Genomic DNA, 23,416 nt, shown 5'->3' with positions numbered 1-23,416 from the left:
AACTAAACTGCAAGTGCTTAGGAGAAAAAGAAAGAAACAAAAAATGCAACACTAATTTTGTTCCTTATATCAGAGAAGGTTTTAGTTTTATTCCTAAGCCACCATTAACCTTAATCCGTACTATTTTCAGCAATGCATTCGTGTTAATTCCAAGAGTGTTGTTTACGATATGATGAAACTCCTCACGCAATATTCTCACTTAATCATTAATTTCCATATCAAATAAATTATTCCCAATACATAATAAGTAAGGCTAATGTTGGCATGAATCAGATTGCTAAAATTCAATGTTTAGATGTTTTCTACATGTGTGTGTGTGTGTGTGTGTGTGTGTGTGTGTGTGTGTGTGTGTGTGTGTGTGTGTGTGTGTCAACAAATATATCCATAATGCTAATTATTGGACATTCCGTCCTAATGTGGGCCAACAATATCAAATAATTTTATTACGAATTTCTAGTATTTTCATTTATTCTTTCCTTTAGAAACGTTTTATAAACGAATTCCAAAAGACAACAGCATATCCTATAAGCTAATTGATAAAAACTTACATATCTATAAATATACAAGAGAGATGTATGATGTTCATCGGCAGGTGTGATCCCACCATCTTCCTTAATTGATGCTTAAAAGGCGTATTAAAAAAAAAAAGAAACGTTTAATCCTAACAGCAGGATCTCAGCGTATCTAACCTTTGGCACAAAGACTCTTTAGTTATATTTATTTTTCAACGACAGAAATGACGTGCTATCGTAGAAGTCACTTATAATATGCTGCGCAGCACAATTTTTCTGTAACCTAATTATCACGCGTGTATTGCTTAGCACATCGCTGATGTTACTGTAAACGTTATAATCAAGAGTCGGCTAGTTGTTACACTTCCGCGAATTGAATTCACACTGCTTATTATCTTTACGGACATAAAAGCAAGTCGAGGTTTTTATTTATTTATTTATTGTTTATTAAATATGATGGAGTACAATTTCAATGTTTTTTTTTTTTTGAAAGAACTTCTGATAACTTTGTCAAGTTATAAACTCAAAAACGCTTTAAACAAACATGGATAATCAATCTGAGTATTTGTAAATACAAAACTCAACGAATACCTAAGACTGTTTGTGACACACACAGCTCGGTCGCGCATGGGTAGCATGCAATTATTTGTTCTTCAGACCTTTAAGATAGTAGTGATTACAACTGAAGCGCGAAATTTTGTTCAACACGATAATAACAGTGGTTCAAATATCCATAAATCTCTATCCAATATTTTATGTCAAAGCAGCTTCTGTAAATATTTGATCAAATCTCCATTCCGAGAAGTAAAATCTACAGAACTACTAACAGAATTTAGTAATTCACCTGTGGCTTGATGACACAGCATGCAAGAATAGTTCTGATTTTTGTTTTCAGAATTACTCAGAACTACTCTTACACAGTTGAACGCAAGTTCTTATAAACACTAACAGATTTCTTCTCAAAAAAGATGAAGGACTTTTGGTGCTCTAAGAAACGGTGTAAGATTAAGAAGTAAAAGAATGCCACCTTAATATTTCTGATTTTAGCACCAATGCTACCTGGTAAATGCATTTCATGCATTTATGGAGCTATGGTTTATCCCTTTGAAAGATGTATTTTCAGACCAGGCGGAAAGAGAGGAATAAACTTCAGCAATTTATGTTACAGCTGTTCAGCAACGCAGTTAAAAAATGAATAATTGTTACTTTCTATGAGAGAGAGAGAATTATGAAAAAAAAATTACATTTAGTCTCCTAAAACAAACAAACAAAAAAATAATATGAGAAGCGTATATTCATTTTGAGGGTAAATGTTCAAAAAGTTGCAGGAACTGATAATCTTTTAAACAGTCATTAAAAAGAATGCTACATTCGATTCAGTCGTTTATATTTTTTATGCTATACATTTCATTTCGGGTGTATATATGAAAAAATAATTATACAATAAACTGAAACGAAGGTTTTTTTAATTGTTCAGTGTTTATTATTAAATAAATAAATAAATAAAATTATGAATAACGAATATTTAGCAGGTAATGACAGAGGCTTTAATGCTTTTGTGCTCAAGTACCGAGTTGGTAATTTCACGCACACTTTTGCCTAATACGAAAAAACGACACATGCTCTTCGGTTGTAAAGACGTGAGTTAGAATCCCGTCAAGGACGCGAGAAATATTACCTAGGCCTTTTCAACCGAACCTCAGTTAGCCGGTTTCATATGGAAATGGAGGATTTTTTTTCCTTCTAGGAACAGTGGGTCTATTCGCAAAACAGACAAACTGGCTGATAGATGCAACTGACAGATATACTCGCCTCATAGCTTTATCTGTCCCGACGTCACTTTTAAATAACTCTATCCTGACTGCTGATAATGGGTGTGTGAGTGCTATATTCCCACATCTCCGAGGACATAAAGATACAGTTTCTAGTTACCTATGTTCAAGTCTCTGGCCATAGTGAAGTTTTCTCTTGAATATATAGCTTTCTTCTCATACCAAAAAAGTGAACGCAAGTGCAAAAGCAAACATACTCAGCAACAACAGATACTGGTTCGATATTTTCGCACTGATTTGTCACAGCATCAGGAGCGGATTATAAAAATTAATAAAAACAGAAAAAAATGCACTATCCATTTATTTACACCATTTCATGGGTAGAGTCATATATATATATATATAATAACAAATCATAAAATCCAGTTTTTCCAATTATCGTTTGCAGACTTTTTTAATGTAACCCCCATCCAGTTGTAAACTTGTAAACCTACAGAATATTAGCATCAAACGTAGATTAAGGTATTTTAATTTATATTTTTAATATTAAATTTTATTACTTTTGTGTTTTACATAATCCGGAAATCCAGTTCTAGAGAACAAACATGAAAAATGTGAAAACCACTTCAGGCTTGCAATAAGCCTGGCTATAGTTTCACACCGGGAGAAGAAATTCATCTCCAGCCTAATGGTATTTACAAATATCCACCCTCACGGCAAAATTTCAGCCTGCAGCCTGCTAGTTGAACAGTGAATACGCAAACCACTCGGTCAACGAGACTGAACATCCACCCAATGAAGCATTAAAACTAACAAGGGAAGCATTATTTTCTCATCAGTTTGATATTTATTTTGTACTTATGGAAATATTCCAGTAGGCAGTAGAGAATTTCACATGTGCGAATTCTTAATGCAGCAATTTTGTCATATAACATTGTTAGGAGCGTTTCACAAATTGCATTCATACCTTTTATATTATTTTATCCATTACTCCACGCGCACGTTCGAATGGAGATTTTATTCAATTTCGATGATTAGATGTATACGATTGTCCGAAAATCTCAGTTTTATTTGTCATTGAGCCATTTGCAAGGAACACAATCTGACAAATTCAAATTCTGGATGGCTTCGCTGTATTTGTATTTATGAAATATTGAAGTATCGTTGGGCAACTAAAAGAGATAAATCCAAATATACTTGGTATTTTGCACAATTACGGACAGTCCATAATTCTATTATTTCTTAAATTGTGTATACTATATTATTTCTATCCGCTTTCATTAAGAATGTGGATCTAGGCAAGTGGATCTTGTGTTCATCCGGGAAATCTACCACTATCAGTATTAATGATAACGAGGAAACCTGAATAAACAGAAACATTAAGTAATGATAAATGCTTATTTTATTCACAAATGATAGCAATTATCACATTTCCAAATATGAACTCTTCCGGTATTAAGAAATATAAGTCAATGGACATATGTACAGATATAGATCCCCTTCATCCCCCCCCCCCCCAATGTTTTTATAATAAATCCATGTATTACGTGTGGTTGAATGTTAAATAAAGGGAACAAACGATGAATGACTATATGAAAAACGTAGTAAATCTAATGCTAATGAGGACATGTATTTTTCTGTTTCAAAATATAGAATATTAGAGAGAGAGAGAGAGAGAGAGAGAGAGAGAGAGAGAGAGAGAGAGAGAGAGAGAGAGAGATGCAGAGCGATATCTCGAATTTTTTAGGGGGGGGGATCAATACTTGAATCCTTCCTATGAAATTATACCTCAACAATGACAAAAAAAACGCTGCAAGAAACAACAAACTTTCTTTATAACTCTCACTACTGCAGACAATTCACAAGAAATAATATACAAATGCCGGCTACTGAATTAGAAACGTTTATGCAGATGCACATAAACATCACTTACATTTGGTCACGTGTTATAGGCAACTCTTTAACGATGCTGTTAGTTAGTAATCGTCAACAGTGTTGATCACAATGAAAAAAAAAAAACAAAGGATCTTTGGGAGTTCGATAAAAGACTTGTTGTGGCCCGTATGGCTGCAGCCACGATTTTGAAAAGAGCAAAACTGACTGGTTTCTTTATATATATATATATATATATGATTCATAAACGAAAGGCCACATGACCTATAACACATAAAAAGGCGATATATCTCGGGTGTTTAATCAGTGTCAAAAAATAACCCACATCGCTTGTCTAATCTCCTTCCTAAGACAGTCTATCAGGAAGGAGATCGGTCTGAGAAGATATGTAAGGCCAAACTTCCTGTGTGCAGCAATTGGCCGAAGTATTTAATGGAGGCTTCTCGACTCATATCTCCCCGAACTATGGGCAGGGTATTGAAGAGGATCGGTATTCACAGTTGCATGTCTATGCGGAAACCACAGATTTCTGCGAAGAACCAGAAAGTTCGTGTACAGTGGTTTCAGGAACACCGTGACTGGACACTGGAAGACAGGAAAAAAGCTATGTCTTCCGACGAGTCACAGTACACCTTGTTCTGTATCGAGGTGGACAGAAAGTTTGGGGGGAGTCTCACGAAGCAATGAACCCAGCTTGCCATGTAAACACAACTCACAGTTCTGTCAAGGTGGTGTCATGGTGGGGCATGTTCTGTTGGTACAGAACAAGTCCTCTGATATTTGCTACAGATATATCTTTCTATATTGTTATAGAAAAACAGATCCGGATGCAAAGTCCTCTTCCGTCAAATCTGAGCACATTAAAGGACTGTCTGGTGAACGCCTGGTATGCTATAGACGTAGATGTAATGCAACATCTAGTGGAATCTGTCAAACCGCATATGTGCTGTAATTCTGGCTAAAGGAGGTCCAACATGGTATTAAATAAATGTTTCTAATTCAGTGGCTCCGGTACGTATAGATTCTAATTAAATAAACTAAGAAAAATCATTTGCTGTAAGATGTGCCTTCAGTATAATATATTTTAGCAATAATAATATCTTATCACCAATAGAATAAAACCGCTCTCATATACAGATCGATCAAAATTAAATATATCTGTTTAAGCCCTTGTGGAGCGCCATCCAGTGATTAAAATGCTGCAAAACTTTGTGTATTTTGTGCCATATACGATGCTTCAGCTTTGTCTTGTTTTGTCTTTCGAACATTATATATCGCAGTGTATTAAGTTCTACATTCTCAAGATATAAGGATTCGAAATAAATCTTTTAGGCGGGATATGAAATTTTCATCGCACGGTATGAGACCATCGCCCTGCATACTGGAGGACGTAAGTGACTTGGAAAAAAGCTCATTGTTTGGAACATTTTCAAGAGAAACAGAGTTAAATTTAAAAAGTTCTGTTTTTCAACCACTTAAGACTATATTTTAGTGCATCAAAAACAATAGGCTTTCGGTCTAAAAGTGTTTTTCGAATGGAAGCTAAAATTGTTTTTGATTAGCTTAATTCTGTTTTTTTTTTCGTCTGAATAGGACGGAAACGAGGAACAAGAAAGCATTTTTTCAACGAAGCTAGAAGAGAAGTTTCAGAAAAAATATGCATCAAGACAGATTGTTTCTGCAGGAAATATTTCTTTGCAAACTGAGTATTTCACTCTACCGAAGTCTATGAGATTATTTTAGCAATATTTATTTGTTTTTATTCGAAAATTCCTATACATCACACACAAAAAAAACACACACCAAAGAATCGCTATTAAACATAGTTTTTTTGCATCAGATTTTATTCTGAACAATCATTAATATAAAAAAAAAACACCAGAGATATTCATATTAAACACCATTTTAACATCAGTATTATTCATTATTGCTGAGATCAGTAGAATAATTATTCATTCACATTTTTATCCGGTTCGTAAGACCTGAATATCAGAGAGAGAGAGAGAGAGAGAAAAAGATATCGCGTTTAACAGATGTAATTTTATCACCTTTTAAACAGTAATAATAATTGCTATACTGTCTTTCATTAAAAAAAAAATAGCAATAAATTCAGGAAACAATAAATTACATAGCATAAGACGCTAACTTCCAAAGCTGGCGTTAAGCGGAGCATTCCAGTAGCGAGTATTATTATTATTATTATTAATTTTTTTCCCCCACTAAACTTAGGGCAGCCTTAGTAATCTCGAAGTGATATATACACATTCCATGCATACATACATTATATTCCAGTTATTCAGCTGCATTTAAAGTAAATTTTTCATCTAGTAATGCATGTTTATTAAAAGAAAAACACATAGAAATCGTAACGTCAGCACATTTCAATCGTTTACCTGCATCCTCGCAAAAACAATTTTGATAGACAACATGCCTTTAATGTGTTATGTTTTTAACATGTGATTAAGAAACAGATGACGTATACACCACATCCCGAGTCACAAATAGACGTTTTTGTTAAACCCAAAATTCATGTGTTGAGTTCTTTTCTCTTGCGTGATTTCTCCATCATCGCCCTCCGCTGGTTCTGCTGCGTGACACCACAATGATTTGCTCAGTCATCTCTCACTGACACTTCCATTCACAACCATTTATGGTGACTGGGTGACCTCTCTAGCTGGGGTCACAGTGGGGCACCCAGAAGCTAATGTAGCAGGGGAAAACAACAGCTGTCAAATAAGCGGAGAATAAAAGACCTTCACACCTGTGGTTGTCTGATAGTGTCCCAACGTGTTTAGAGCAATGGTGCGTTCCAGTTACCAAAGTTTTCGCTCGCTAGCTGGGTGGAGATTACTTTGAGAGGCAGAGAACGGAGTCAGTGATGCATATCTGTGATATTGTTCAAATTAATTTTAGCCGCATTGACGAAAGGGAAGTCATCTCTCAGCTAGACAAACAGAACAAGGGCACTTCTCTCACTCTAGTTTCTTTCTTTCTTTTTTTTTCTTACTTTCAATTACGTGAAAAGATTTCGGAGGGCTGGTGTCCTTCCTTAATCTTGCGTCATCTCGACGCTTCTGGCGTTCTGGTTTAGTTGAACTTAACAACCCCGAGAGAATTCAAGCTAAGGTCATCCATCGGAAAGGCTGATTACATTGAGATAAATTTATTCTTATTTAAGTGTATGCATAAGTTTAATAGGTGTCTTGAGCACACAATATCATAAATAATACGTACCAATATGATCCGACAGAAAAGTTATTAAAATACCAGTCTTTTTTTTCTTCCCCCCCCTCTCTTTCTCTATAGACTTATTATGGTTTCCCAAGTTATCTTGGCTAACTAACACCACTTTCATATGCATTAAATTGGTTATCAATGTCTCTGAATGCGCGGGTTATTCGTGGCAAATTTGACTGTATTTGTGGGGGGGGGGGAGCTTTTCGAATATAGAAACGAACATATATAAAACGTTTTCAATATACAGGAATGTCGTTTACAATAAACTGTCAGGCACAGTCAAATGTTCAGGGGGATTGTAGTTCTTCTCTATTCATTTATTGATAATTTGTTATTAAGGATTATTTCTCTTTCTTAGAACACATTTAACTACGTATTCTGTATATTTACCTAAAGTGTAAAAGTACAAGATTCGTACCTATAAAAACAGAGCAACTAATGGTTTGATATACACAAAACAATGTATTTATTCAATATAATTCTGTGTTGTACAATATTTAAATCATTTCAGATTGCGGTGATAATCTTCAAGGATGTGAAATACCAAGAAACTGCACATAGACACATACTATCTTTAACTCACGGTGATAAAATCCTAGTTTAATTATGTAGCCAACCAGCACAATGCCAAGAAAGCACATTCCTCTCTTGCTGATGAATATATTAATACACTATAAAGGTTACTGGTCAAACTAGCTATTAAAGTATATAAAGAATAGCTTAATTCTTATTTGCATCCAGGTTGACTAAATGGCTCCGCTCTCTAATCAACAGGCTCTAAGTTAGAATTCTATTGTGGATAGATGCTTTAATGATATCTTTAGGTGGTAGATGATTTTATTGTACAATGTAAGACTTCTTTATTGGAGGCCAGAAGCTATTAAAGCCAGAAGCTATTTTGATAGCTATTATTTAATAGCTATCAAACTAGCTATTAAAGTATATAAAGAATAGCTTAATTCTTATTTGCATCCAGGTTGACTAAATGGCTCCGCTCTCTAATCAACAGGCTCTAAGTTAGAATTCTATTGTGGATAGATGCTTTAATGATATCTTTAGGTGGTAGATGATTTTACTAAATGGCTCCGCTCTCTAATCAACAGGCTCTAAGTTAGAATTCTATTGTGGATAGATGCTTTAATGATATCTTTAGGTGGTAGATGATTTTATTGTACAATGTAAGACTTCTTTATTGGAGGCCAGAAGCTATTAAAGGCCAGAAGCTATTTTGATAGCTATTATTTAATAGCTATCAAACTAGCTATTAAAGTATATAAAGAATAGCTTAATTCTTATTTGCATCCAGGTTGACTAAATGGCTCCGCTCTCTAATCAACAGGCTCTAAGTTAGAATTCTATTGTGGATAGATGCTTTAATGATATCTTTAGGTGGTAGATGATTTTATTGTACAATGTAAGACTTCTTTATTGGAGGCCAGAAGTGACTTATTCGGTCTCTAAAGCAGGTGAATTGGATCTTCCCTTAGTCTACCAGTGTTAGCATGATAGGGTTTCAGTACTGCGTGAGAAATTGACAAAAAATCATTAAGTGGCAGATGACACAAATCAGCTATTGTTCTTCAAATCAGTGGTTAACGTCACTGTTATGAAGAAACTGTCATGATGGACTGAGCCATATAAGGCATAAGTAACCAATAACTAATTTATCCCAAGCAATCTGACTATATATTTTAAACCAATCCCCAGAATGATAATTTAATTAAACTTAAATGAACTAAAATTATCAAAGAAAACATAACATTTAACTTAGATTTGCCAACTGTATAGTTATAACTACACCATACAGCAACCGATCAACGAAAAACGATGGTACGGAACAGCTCAAAAACAATTAATAAATAAAACAAACGATTAATGGTTTATATATAATAGGGTTACAGGAAAATTCATCGAAAAGCGAATTCATCGAAAGATAATTCATCGAAAAGGCAATTCATCGAATGAACAATTCATCGAAAGACAATTCGTCGAAAATGCAATTCATCTAAAAACAATTCACCGAAAATTTTAAATTTTCGATAATGTTATGGTAAAAGTAATCCATTTAGAACGAAAACTGAACCGTGCAGACAGCTTCTTGTACCAACAACTTCTACTAAGTCATAGAGGTTTTGTAATCCAGTACATAATTTGGACACATTATTTCATTGTCTCCCCGCATATAGCTGAACTGAAAACTGAAAAGGTTCGACATTTTCTTGTAAAAGTTTCAAATAGAGAATCTGAGTAAAATTAATCCCATAATAATTGCGGTATTGAAGTCGCACATTACTACCAGCAACAATAATAATAATGAAGCCTGCACAGTTCAGTCGGTAAAAACGAAGCCGTTTAGTTAGAAAGACCTGGGTAGTTGGTCCCATTTACGTATAATTTTTATCAGTCCTGTTCTGCTAATGGTAAGTTAACAGGCATAATATAGATACGGCTTGGCTTTTCTTCCGGAAACAGGCAAATCAGTCCCATGAACAGACATGAAACAGTTATCGGACAAGAAAGACTATAAAATCCATATTGTTTTATAATATTTCCCTATGAAAGTAGCATTGTAATCTCCTTTCACGGTTTAGGTTTTATTCTAAATGGATCAATTTTCTCATAACATTTTCGAAAAATTTAAATTTTCGGTGAACTGTTTTTTCGATGAATTGCATTTGCGACGAATTGTCGTTCAATGAATTGTTCATTCGCTGAATTGCCTTTTCGATGAATTGTCTCTCGATGAATTGCCTTTTCGATGAACTCTCCGGATACCATATAATAGTCTGAATATACTCAGCAATAATAATAATAATCTGTAAATAATAATAATAAAAATATTTTCAACATCCTGTAATTTTTTTTCGAATATAAGTTAACAATTAAGAAGAAAAAATCGTGACTGATGAACAACTGCATGCTGTTCACACATACAACTTCATCTACTCTCCCGATTTTTTATTTTACTCTCAAATAATAATTATAACCTAGTCCGACATTCTTGCAGGGTTAGAGATTATATGAAATCCTTACGTTTATTATGAAAAAGAAACTTCTTCTTTTTTCCCTCTTTTACCTTGCGGTGTTGAGGGTTTTCTATTCATTTAACCGCAACCGTTCACAAGGATAAGGTGGTTAGTCCTGTGCCTCCAGGTAGAAGCGTTGAGTTCTCAAGGCCGGTTGCCTGCTTACGGGATGAAAAACCCCAGATAAACTGGGGCGAAAAACCCTACAGTCCACGCTCAAGACCGGCTAACTTGGCTATGCCTGAAAAAGAGCCTAAGCTCCTCACGTCAGCGACAGGAACCGAACCCAGGACACCTTTCCCAGGCATTTGGTTACGAAGCGCATAGCTACTCGGCAAACTGCGCGGACAGAAGAATTTCACAGAAATGAAAATTTTATAACTGTATGTTATGAAATAAATCAGTTCCATATTTCCATTTTGTAATCGGTCTCCATATCTCTTTATATTTTTTAATCTGGCTCCTACCCATGAAAGGTTGTAAACCCATAGTACATGAGTACCGTGGGTGGCCAATTTTTTTTATATATATTTTTATAATTCGTATATAATCCGGAAACCCTCCTTCTAGTAATCGAACACGGAACTCTTTCAACCCACTTTAGGCCTCCGATAAGCAAGGCTTTACATGGGGCTATGAACGTTATCTTCTACATAAAGACATTCACAAAACATCCATGTCTGCGGCGAAATTTGAAGATGCAGGTGAAGAGTGGATATACTATCCACTCGACATCCAGGTAGGAAAACATTTTTCTGAATTTCTTGCATGTATATCAAATCTGCATTACAGGGAAACAATGCTTTAACTAATGGAATTTTCAAAAGAAATAGGTGATTTGTCAAGTTTCGTATCCACACGTTTGCCAATAGGAAGTTTCTTCTTCTTTACCAGAGTAAAGAAGTTAGTTTGTCTTGGATATCTGCATGTCTGTGAGCAATTAGACATACATCATCTGCATAGCCTAGATATCCCAAGTTTTATTTATTTTCCATGATATTCCTTTGACATCTTTCATTGCTTTCTGCTCTAGAACTTGATCTAGCACCAGTATAAATAATAAGAGACAGCAGACATTCTTTTTGCACTCCAGATACAGTTTGAAAGGGTTGCGACAGATATCCATCATGCAGCACCTGGCATTGGAATTTGTTATATAATTGGAAGTTATGTCTTCATTATTATTTTATTATCTTTTCTTTTCTATTTTAATAGTCTAATAATTTTCAAATGAAATGCAATTTTGGAGCCTTTTTGAACTATGCCCTATGAAGAGCCCCATTCATTCGAAATGAACCACAGTACTTGAAAAATCCAAAAAAAAAGTAACGTAATAAAAATGTAGCTAGAACTTGTTAATCAAAACTTGTAGTATATGGTAATTTCTGTGAAAATTCAAAGTTTCTGATTAAGACATATACAATCAAAAGAATAATTTAGATGATAATCCCATCACGATTTATTCTATCACTTATCCCAAATATATCTTTAGACAGTGTGGGATTGCTTTGCTAAAGCCTATTTTAGTATTGTAGTATTAAATGAATGACTTTCTGACCGTGTGTTTCAGTGGCATGTTTCTATTAATGTAGAAGTATCCAGGAGCTCGTCGATGTAACACTGTTGTCATTCATGCTAACAAGATCAAATTTCTCGTTACACAGGCCATTAAATTAAAAAACTCATATCAAGTTTTCTGCTTCTCCTAAAAGACATCAAATGTATTACTCTCTATAATGTCGAACCTGTCCACCTCTTTAGATTTCTGGGCTATCTATTGTTTATGGCTGAATTCCTAAGAACTGTAACAATTTACCACATGCCACACCCTAGGACGCGGGGCCGGTCCTTGACCTGTTCCCTTATCTCTAGTATGGCCAAGAAGGTGACAACCGATCGACGGGAGCTCTTGCCAGAAACAAACTGGTTCCGCTTTAAACGAAAGAAAAGGGGATGTGAGGGGAACAGAAAAGAGAAGAGAAAGGGAAAAGTTGACAGCAAAGACGCAAATATAGGACAAAATGAGCCAAATGAGCCCCACCTCTCTACGGTCGTCATACAAGCAATGAATTCTGCTGATATCAATGTCTGTTGCAAAGCTTCTGTGGAAATGACGAAATATATACTTCAGCGTCTATACCAGAAGATGCTACTGTGAATTTGCAGGATTTTTTTCCACTGTTAGGAATCCAGTTAATGTTGAGCATCAGATCATAAATATTTCATTTAAATACCATGCATAATATTATAAAAGACTAATTTCTTCACAGAAACTTCTAGCATTCCATAATATAAATTTATAACTGTCGTATGGCTGAGTAACAACAGCCTGCGATTATATTCAGGTAGTGAAATATTGTTATCCTCTTGTGGATGGCAAAGTAAGTTTTAAAAAAATATAAAAACATAATGTGCGATAAGAGAGGACATTGTGATTAATGTGATTCTTTTTGAATTCCAAGAAATACAAAATTTTAAGAAATACTGGGACACTTCCAAATTAGAAAGACCTACCATGAAGGAACGAACATCATCCATTTTAGAATAAGAATATACATTTACCTGTACTATTTTAAACATACTGCAATATCCAAATTACGATGTTCTGCAATATTTGCTGATAAAATAAAAAAAATAATAAAATAAAATCGCGCACTTAAGTGAGAAAATGAGGTCTGTTTAATTGCACTAATCTAAAAACTACACAATAGGAATCAATAAAAATGCAAGATCGGTTTTATTCTAGTTATTCTTGGAATTTAGCAATAATTTATTTCAAAACTGACAAATCGAAAAAAAAAGCAAAATATTAAAAAGAAGAGCGAGATCATTATTTGTAAGATTTTCTAAATGGTTTCGGATATGTAAAACGTCATACAAAAGTGTGAAAAATCAAATAAATGTGTAATAATAATAATAATAATACGGTTCTAAGAAGTCGAACCTTTCTCTGAGGTGGGTGGCCATTCTCTAAGACCACCCATTGAGAACAAGCATGCCACCAATTGCAAGTAAACAGTCCGAGGAAACGTGCTGTTTCTGTTCTTAGAAATATAGTTCTCTTTCAATGAACAGATCACAACTAGACACAACTCGATTAACAACATGTGGGCCACTGTCTTAAATAAAACATGCGTAAAACAATTTTGTTTGAATGGAGGGTTGCTCATTATTTAGCTGCTTTCTCTTATTTATATTTTTAGTCACTGAAGTTTGTTTTGCCACTTTTAACTTCTGTTGTAACTTTTTTCTTTTAAATAACGAAAACATATATAAATAAATAGCCTATCCTTTTAACGCTCAGAATTGGTACAATTTGTTACACGTACTTGAGTACAAAAATTATTAATTTATTACTAATATTAAAATATCAAATATTTCTAAATGAATGAGTGATCCATATGAGTGATACAAAAACTATATGTTTATTATACTTTTATGCTGCTCTCACCCACGAAAAAATTTGATATAAACCTATGGCACATTCACGGAGTGATTAAGAATTTTCTTTTTATTTATTCTTACTTTTTATAATTTTTTGTATTTTTTTAATTTTTTACATAGTCCGGAACCCTGCAAAAATTCCATGTTAGGAGATCAAACATGAACTTTTTTCAAGCCAATTCAGTCCTCGATAAGTAGAGCAGTGGTCTCGAATTGGGTTAAGGAATTCATCTCCACCTAAAGACAATCACAAACATCCATGAGCACGACAGGATTGGAACTCGCACACTCCTTGGAAAAAAGTTAACGCACACCATAGTGTGAGGAACAAACAGCCCTGGCGCCCACCTTAATAAGATGTAGGACTTCCTTTCGCCGTGATGACTGCAGCAAACATACGGGGCACATACTTTACACAAACGTACGATAGCGATCAATGGGAATTTTGGACCATTCTTCCTGTAGGCATGTAATCAGTCCATGTGGTGGTGGTGTTGTGGGGTGGACAACCCTTGCCTTCACCCGACGCTCCAGTTCATCCCACAGATTTTCACTAGGGTTGAGATAGGGCTCTGTGGAGGCCAGTCAAGTGTGGTGACGTTCATTGTCCACAAACCACGCAGTTACAGCAGCAACCTTATGACACAGTGCATTGCCTTGCTGAAAGAGAGTCAGTTCTGTAGAAACGCCACAAAGTAGGAAGCACTGCATTGCCCAGAATGTTCAGATACCTCTCGGAGATGAATGTTTGTGACACCACAAACGGAGGTCCCAATCCAAACAAGGACCATACCATCATACCGTCACCTCCAATTTTAATATTTGGGGTTACGCACTCTGCTAAGAGACGTTCACCGAACATCTGCCACACCCACACCCGTCATTCTGCTCGGTAGAGGGTGTATCGTGATTCGTCGCATAACACTGCTTTCCACGTATATGCTCTTTGCACCACTGCATGTTGGTTCCGGTAATGTGGGGCTTGCATATGGCTGTTTTACCATAGAAATCCATTTTGTGAGCCAAAGGTCTGAATGTTTTTATGCAGATTCATGTTCCAGAATTCAACGTGTCTGCCAACAAATTGGGATGGCTCAATTTGTCGAACAGATAGGCCTACGACATGGCACCGTATCACAACCTCTTTCAAACTCCGTCAGTTCCCTTCTCGCATTCATTTCACCCGACACACAGCTGCACTGATTTGGGAGCATCACATTCCTCCAACGTATACCGGCTAAAAACATATGACTCGTGACAAGGCACGATGCACCACTCCAGCCGTGGAGCACTACTCCATGGTTGGAATTCTTTCAAATCCTTTCTGTATGATGGTATTATTTTTGAATGTAAAATCCATAACATCAACATTATCATCATCATCAACAACAACAACAACAACAACAACAACAAATCATGCCAGTGTTGCCACCAGATTAGTAATGACCTTACCCTTAGGTTGGAAAGACCTGGGTTCGAATCCTGTCTAGGAGGAGAAGAACCTGTATTACGACTTTTTAAATGAAGGTAAGTCAGCTAGTCTCATACGACGGTAGGTTTTTTTTTTTCCTGGAAACTCAGTTTTAGGTCCCGTAAAACAAACTAACCATTCAAGGAACATATGCAACTTACAGACAAATACATTTCAATAAATAGCAATATATTGATTTAATAAGAGTTAATACTTATCTGTGTGGGGGCTCAGGGTCGTTATACGCTAATTAATTAATTAATTAATACCAAACTTAATTTCATGATGCCAAGCTTGTCCATGGAAGAGCATAAACGCCTGTTTAAGGACAGTTCCGAAGCCTGTTACAACTTAACTTGAATCAGAACGCTGGATTATGTGTCGAAGATGCTGAAAATTCTTATGTTAATCTGCATAATGAGGTTGTTTTTCAGTCCACTTGATTTCAATAGTGGCACACGCACCTCGTGACAAGCAGAACTTTGTCTTAAACCGTTCAAAGAAAAGTGCTTGAACAGTTTTAAGCTCTTTAGAAAAGTCATTAGTCGGTAGATGATGTCTATTCGCTCGATATGAGAACACAATCCCATTTATTGATTTGATTGATATTGATTTAATAAGACCGTACGCTAAACAGCATCCTGTTTACTGAAGCCCTAAAATGGCTTTAAATGTCAGTTTGGTGTCTAGAACTAGGTTTGGATTAACATTAATCTTAGCATACGTGCAGTGTCAATGTGTTAGAGGTTTCCAATCTGTTGTGATGAGATTATCATAAAGGGTGCCTCAAAATTTTTCACACGACTGAACATCGTGTACGATACATGATGTTCACAGGATCATACTTGGTTGAAAATGCAAGCAGTAGTAGAAAAAATATGTATTTTCCTTTGTAAATATTCTCTTTATTAGAAAGAATTGTTAGGAAAGCACCTACACTCACCTACGATGAGCTCTAAAGAGCGTAAACGCACAAAACGAATATCAGGAAGCATAGCTAAACGAAGCGAAGAGGAACCGTTATTCAATGTATCATCAGCGGAAGGGAGTATTTCCAGACAGGACCAAAGAAAATGAACCACGAACATAGCTATTGATCGTTATGACTAGAACAATGAAAGGAGCTGTCAATTTTTGCTGATTTTATCTTTACAAATTTTATACTTTGCTAAAATACCTTTCAGTATTATGAAAAATTATTATAAATTCATCTTCTGAAGGACTGAATAAGTGCAAAACGGCGCGCGTTTGTGTGTGGGGGGGGGCGAGCTGGAGGAATAATTCAGTCTGTCACTAGATTTTATACAAATTTGGTAAATAAGATTTCAACTGCAAAACTTAAAGTCAGATTATAAAAATATCAAGTTTACGCAACCTTTGCTTGTTTAGGGTAGTAACCTGAATTCAAGCGATTCTCCAGGAGGGAAGAAATTACATGTTTTTTAGACAAGGTTAAGTTTAGTAAATTTTATATGGGAAATTTCAGGATTTTTTCCTCACAGCAATTCGAGTTCCTTAATTTTTTTTATGACTCCTTCCCCTGAAATGTAAACTTATTATACACTAGTACTGTGGAAGGGCTAAGGGGTAATTTTTTTTTTTTTTTTTTTGTAATTCTTATTTCTTTTTTCTTTTTTTTTTATATTATCGGGTAATATTCTAGATATCAAATTTGGATTTTTTTTTCAAGCCACTTCTCCCCTCCAATAAGTGGGGGCAGTCTCACATTGGAAAATAAGATTTATCACCAACCTAAGCATTGAAAAGCATCCCTGATCACAGATTGGATTCAAACTCACCGCCTGTTTGTTGGAGAGCGAGTACCCTATCCACTCGGCAAACGGAATCCAATAAATTCAACACTATCGTTATCAATTCATTACTATCATCACATGCATAAAACTTAAAAATGCCTTACCTTGCACTCAGAATTTTTTTAAAAAAGAAAAACAAGTGAAAACATCTTTAAGGTAAGAACCACATCACAGTTCGTAGCTATTTTTCTTTAAAATCGAATATTATTAAGTAACTTTTCTATAAAAGTAATTCTGCAGCATCTGGTTACATCTTTTGCCAGTGCACACCAAAGACAAAGTACGAGTTTAACAGATGTTCGTAGTATTCATCTAACCCGACAACATAGAAGACAGTTTCAGAATGAAAGAAACGTTCTTAGAAAGCGTGTTTTATATTTATGGTATAGAACACAAAAAGGAGCAAACGTTGCTTGCCATGTTTACGAAACAGTTTCAAGAACCAAACTATGCTGTTGCCAAGATAAAGAAAAACCTTTTACCACTTCAGAAAATCAAAGTGAGTTTATCTAAATATCTTCGAGAAACTTTTGAGATTTGAAACTTTCTCTACTATTATTTTATGAACTACTTAACAAAGAAATTGAACTTCTATAGTTTCTGTAATTCATTTAACGTATTGCGACTGATAAAACACCCACTGAAAAATTCAAAATTCATGTGAAAATTCAATGAACTACTGGTATCGGCATGCTTTAACGTTAACGTTAAAGCATGCCGATACCAGCAGTTCATTAGTTTAACGTTAACTTCCTATCCTATCTAGTGATTAAATAGTTGGATTTCATCTCTAAATTTAGGGTGACACCACCCATCACTACTGATTATTGGAGGAGGCTTGAAATGATTTGAAAACATGTCATGTTTAGTCTCTAGAGAAGAGTTTCTGGATTATGCAACCGTTACTAATATACGGTAATTTTACAACATATGGTGCATGGAATAAGATAAAAAACAGAACTTTAAATTCGAACTAATATTCATTAGTGAAAATTTAAAATTCACGTTTGTATGCAATTGACTGTGTTATAGTAAACCAAATGAAAATAAAATAGATACTATTTCATAAAACTATTTGAAATTAAACTACAAAATGTAGTAAATTTTACTTGCCTTCTACAACAAAAATAAAATTAAGAGAGAAACGCAACGGTCAGTTTGTCTATTTCGTGGATGAAAAATCCTTTCATTTCCTTAAAAAATCGACTAAACTCACCTTTACATAAAAACATTCAGTTGAAAGGACCGAAGTTGGAATTCCTTCTAAGGACTGAACTTCGTTTTTTCTCTAACCCAATGACATGGTCAATACAGCTGAGCTACAGAAGCACTATCATCTATGTACTGAATAAGAAAGGTAAGTTTAACATTACATAAGAAACCATTTGCAAATCTATCAACAGTGCAAAACGGACCTGATAATCCAATATCTCTCGAGTACACGAGCATATCATCGCTATTTAGTATTCAACGTTGCAAAAGCAAATTTGATAATCTTGTAAGTTTCTTGTATAATGCAAAACTAAACTTTCTTATTTCTAATAATCAAAACTATGCAATTCAAAATGACTAGTTATTTTAATAATTTACATCAAATTATTATCTTTATTATTATTATTATGTCATCTCCAAGGAGTCCAAAGGCCCCACACAGGAGGGTAATCCACACAATCCACGTCTTTTGTAAATGAAATATTTTTTAAATAGTTCATTTTAAAAAAAATGGCGTTGATCTAATATTTTATATTATGATATCTGAAAATATGAATACTGAATCAACTCAGATTTTAATTCATTACACTTTTTATCACATGCGTCTACACTCTCATGTTTTTTTTTTTTGTCATTTGTTAGGAAATGGTATAAAATGCAGTTAGTAGTAGAGTTATTATATTTTTGTTTTGGAAATTTTAAGAGTAATAAATAACAAAACATAGCACTTCAAGAAATTGGAATGATTAATAATCTATACAAATTAAAAAAAATGTATTTTAAATGCTATCCGACATGTCTATTTAATAGCTTTATTTACTGCTTCGTTCTTTATTCCGGACGTGGTGCTGTGAAGGTCGTGATGAACTTAAACGAATTTATAAAATAGTGCACCTTGTAAAAAAGCATTTTAATCTTGCTTTTATACAATATATAAATATGAAAATTAAAACAAACAACAGCATTAGTTTAATTTTACTCCACGTTTCTAGTGTGTGAAGTGGTGGTGGTGGGGATCCACCTAGTGCTACGATGGTAATCAGGTTTTTTTTTATATATATAAATGTTTAATTTTTAAGGAGTGTATCATCATTTTATGATTTAGAATGTCAGCGACACAATAAAATGTCATCAGAAGAACTCAAATAAATATGGTAACATACAGTTGATGACAGATAGGTTCAAACCAGTCGGATAATCACATTATAGTCTGAAATACAAATGTTATTATTATTATTATTATTACGGGCAACTCTAAGGAGTCATTAGACTCATCGAGGGAGACTCTGAACATCATGTCAAGAATTATCTAACATTTGCGCAGTATCTGAAATTCAATTATTTCAATTAATTTTTGTGTGAGTGATCAATTTTTATTCTTATGCGATACATGCAAACATAGCACGCAAACATAGGGACACGGATTTCTACGGATTTCTAATACTACGTTGATGTTTCTTCATAAGATAGAGGGGTGGGGGAAGAGAATACACTAATCACGAAGTGTTAGTAGTAAAGTTAGAAAAATAATATTACCGTTATGAATTTTAAACTATGTTCACAGGAATTTAAATGCTTTTCTAGAGTTCTTGTTTTAATTTGTCCATATCAATTTCCATCCTTTCCTCCATAAACAACCTTATAGTTATATCTTGTCTATCATGCCCACGGCTGGATACGAATCTGCAGCGTTTCCTGGCTCTTTCAGCTCATTCCTTTTATGCACAAGCAGGAACTCACAAGCGAGCACAAGTAAGGGTGCAAGTCGAAGATTCCTTTAGGAACTTATACTGTCAGTTTCTGTTGTTTACAGCCTCATAAACACGACGGCTAACGTAAAAAGAAGTGAAAGAATAATTGTTTCACAGCACATCGTTCATTCAACGACTAGTCGTAGCCGTTTGTGTCCTCATCTAGTGAAGAACCTCCTCACCTCGACCAAGGGAGACCGACAGTTCATAACTGCTCAAGAATAGTATAAAGACGGACGTCATCTTAAATCTCTTTCTTGAATCCCAGTTTGCAATAGCGGTGATGTACTGCCTCTCATCAATATTCATGCACTGCGGTGTCTGAAGGCAAAAAAGGTTAAAAGATCAAATGATGAATGGATAGAAAGGAGAAAGGCAATCATTCCATGCAAGATAAAAGGCATGCGAAGAAAAGAAATGTGACGGAAGAAGGCGTTCGACTATCAGCATAGCTACCACATACATTCATTTAAAATATTATTATACAGCAGCATGTTTCAGCTGTATTTCCAACACACTTTCCAGAAAACTGTTCTAAGTCTGCCCAAGCAGTCATAAATGATCAGGTGGAATAATCGTAAGTATTATATAAGTCTATTCAACCAGAACGTGAGCAAGTAAAAAGTTTAAGGAGGAATTCGAGCTAATACGAAACAGAAAGCCTTCTGTTTAAGAATTAGGGACAAGGAACCAATGACTTCAATGAAATCCCATTCTCCTCTACGATGAAGATAAGATTATATGAAAACAGTTATATATTAATGTAGACATGCTGTTATAAATACTTACTTGGATCACGCTAAACGGATGTTTTTTAAATGAGTTTCGTTTAGATAAGTTTCCTTGTTGAAATTTTGCACACTGATCCAATTAAACACCTACTAGGTAGGTCTTTCTATGGTATACTGAAAATATTATCAATCATGCAATGCTCTTTGTAATTCAACGGAAATTTTCCAATTGGAAACCATCTCGAAGGCTTTCAAAAAAAGTGTGAAACTTCCCTAACACAATCTATCCACCCCCTCTGTATGTGGCATCTGCAGTCCATGTACAATAACATTGTCAGATTCTACTTACTGTATATGTAAGTGTAGCGTGTTTAAAGCAGGTGTCTGGATAAAAGTTACACCACTGTTTACATCCTCTGAAATTTATCCATGGGCATCCTAGTTAACAAACAACACTAATATGTATTTCCGTAAAACACCACCTGTTTTGTATGTTTTAGAAAATAATGAACACGGTATGTACAGGGTTCATGAATAGTAAACCAACAGTGAACAGTTGTCTTTCTCGATAACATGCTGATATAGGATCAATTGGTTTGGCTTTCACCACTGGGTCATGACGGCTGCAACTCCAAGAGTTGCAGCCTCCGTTATTACAGCTTTGTCTGATGTAATCATTGTCATTGCAAAATTAATCCCTACCATATGTTTTATTTAACGAACTAACAGCTGAAATTCATTCGCTCTCTCTCTTGATTTTACGCTTATTGTAATACCATATGCATTTAAATTGGTAACCAATGTTTTAATTATTGTAATATATTCTCTCCCTTTGCTGTGTCCATCGTTAACACGCGCGTTTTGTCGTTTCTTTCTTTCTGTTTTCGCCATTATTTTCCAGTTTTATATGGCGCTTCCTTTTTCACACTTATACAATTTTGAACTTTTATTCTTTCATTTCCTGTCTTTATGTGGAATCTTTCTTATTTTCTTTTTTTCATTCTATTTTCTACAGTTCGCTATTATTATTTGCGACCTTCTTATTTTGGTTAAAGATTTAAATTTTAAACTGAACTATAAGTAACTCCACTTCAAGATTAATCAAACTACCTACACATTGGATGTAAACAGTATATGAAGAAGAATAAAAAAAAGAATGGAATGTTGGAAAGCATAAATCATCAGTGGAATGTTGTAAAGTATAAATCATCAGTGATACTGCTAAATTTGATTGCAATAGCTTTGAACAATCATATAAATAAGCAAATATATTCAAAAACAGCAAAAGATGTGGGTACAATATAATAGTCATCAGAACAGACTAGTAAAATTTGGAACTGAGGCCACAAAAATAAGGAATGATAAAATCTTGTGTTCTCAAGAATGTTCGTAGCATTTATAAAATGCACTATGTCACTGTCCATGTTTAACAAGGAATTTTTCACCTAAAAAGTTCATTTTTGTAAATTAATGTAAACCTCTCATATTTCGAATGTAGTTAGAAACAAAAAGAGTCGAATAGTTGGTCTTGTTTATAATTTCATTTAAAAAATATTCCAAGTTTTGAGTAAGCTATAGATAAGAACAAGGAGAAAGAGAGGCAGTGTCCGAGTGAAACGGGTAAAAATCAGTCAAATGACATCTTAAATCCAAAATAAACATATGCATCTGGTTCAATGTTTTATCTACGAAATATTTTCAATCAACTCATTGAACTCATTGCACTCATTTTTATCGAAAAATGAGTGCAATGAGTGCGTCCTTTATCGAAACCAAATAGAATGAGTGGTTTTCAATTAGTACATTTGTATAGAAATATACTCTCAGCCAGATAAGTCACATTCTTCCAGTGCTATGAATTCGCCTATCAGTAATATGTTATTCATATCTATTATTAATAGTGATATGCGCATCACTGTTGGCGATGCAGATCTTACTACTGATACACACTAATGACCAAAATATCGCAACAACACGGTCTTGTTTATAACTTAATTAACAAAATTTCAAAAATGAGTTTCGAGTAAACTGTAGACATTGATTTCCTTATTAAAATCAATTTTATACGACACGTGTATGTTCGAATACCTTAAAGAATATAGTATAATGTTGCTTGTTATATTAAAGTAGTAGGTTATATCTTTTGTAAATTAAGACTAGTTATACGAATAGTTTGATACATAACCATGCAGCGAGATTCTCCATGCTTCAGGAAACAATCACTTAAAAAAGTGATTGTTTGTTGAAAAAATAACTTGCTGCTTTGAAGTTACGGCCAAAGCAACTAAGGTTACTATTAGACCGGTGTATTATGCTTGTAAATTGCGTCTCTTTCCTTCTGGTTGGTTTGTATATTTTGAGAGATGAAAACTCCGAGATTCTGAGAGAAAAATCCTTCAACTTCCAAACGAAACCGGCTAACTCATCGTCGATACCGACTGAATAGCTCAGTCGGTATCGACGATGCCCTTTGGTTGAAAAGATTAGGGTTAGAATCGAATCCGACGCAAAGAACCGCTATTAGAGTTTTTCAGTTGTAGGTGAGCTAGCCGA

At 34.6% G+C, this 23,416-nt stretch overlaps 1 protein-coding gene across 5 annotated transcripts in view; it reads right to left on the bottom strand.

Moving 5' to 3' along the window:
* LOC150092705 (uncharacterized) overlaps nucleotides 1–23,416 on the bottom strand; it is a 583,346-nt gene that overhangs the window by 379,682 nt on the left and 180,248 nt on the right. Inside the window, exon 1 of one of the 5 annotated variants that reach the window (XM_090414337.1) lies at nucleotides 17,274–17,392. The exons of the other annotated variants lie outside the window; for them this stretch is intronic. The gene's annotated coding sequence lies outside the window, so the exon portion shown is untranslated. Of the gene's footprint in view, nucleotides 1–17,273; nucleotides 17,393–23,416 lie in introns of those variants that run through there. 5 annotated transcript variants of the gene reach the window in all.

This window comes from Typopeltis vanoorti, chromosome 25 (genome assembly GCF_054136105.1).
Source record: "Typopeltis vanoorti isolate ZY-2024b chromosome 25, IOZ_Tvanoo_1.0, whole genome shotgun sequence".
NCBI lineage: Eukaryota > Metazoa > Arthropoda > Arachnida > Uropygi > Thelyphonidae > Typopeltis > Typopeltis vanoorti.
Note: the sequence above shows the minus strand (reverse complement) of the source record. Positions and strands in the feature narration are given on the sequence as shown.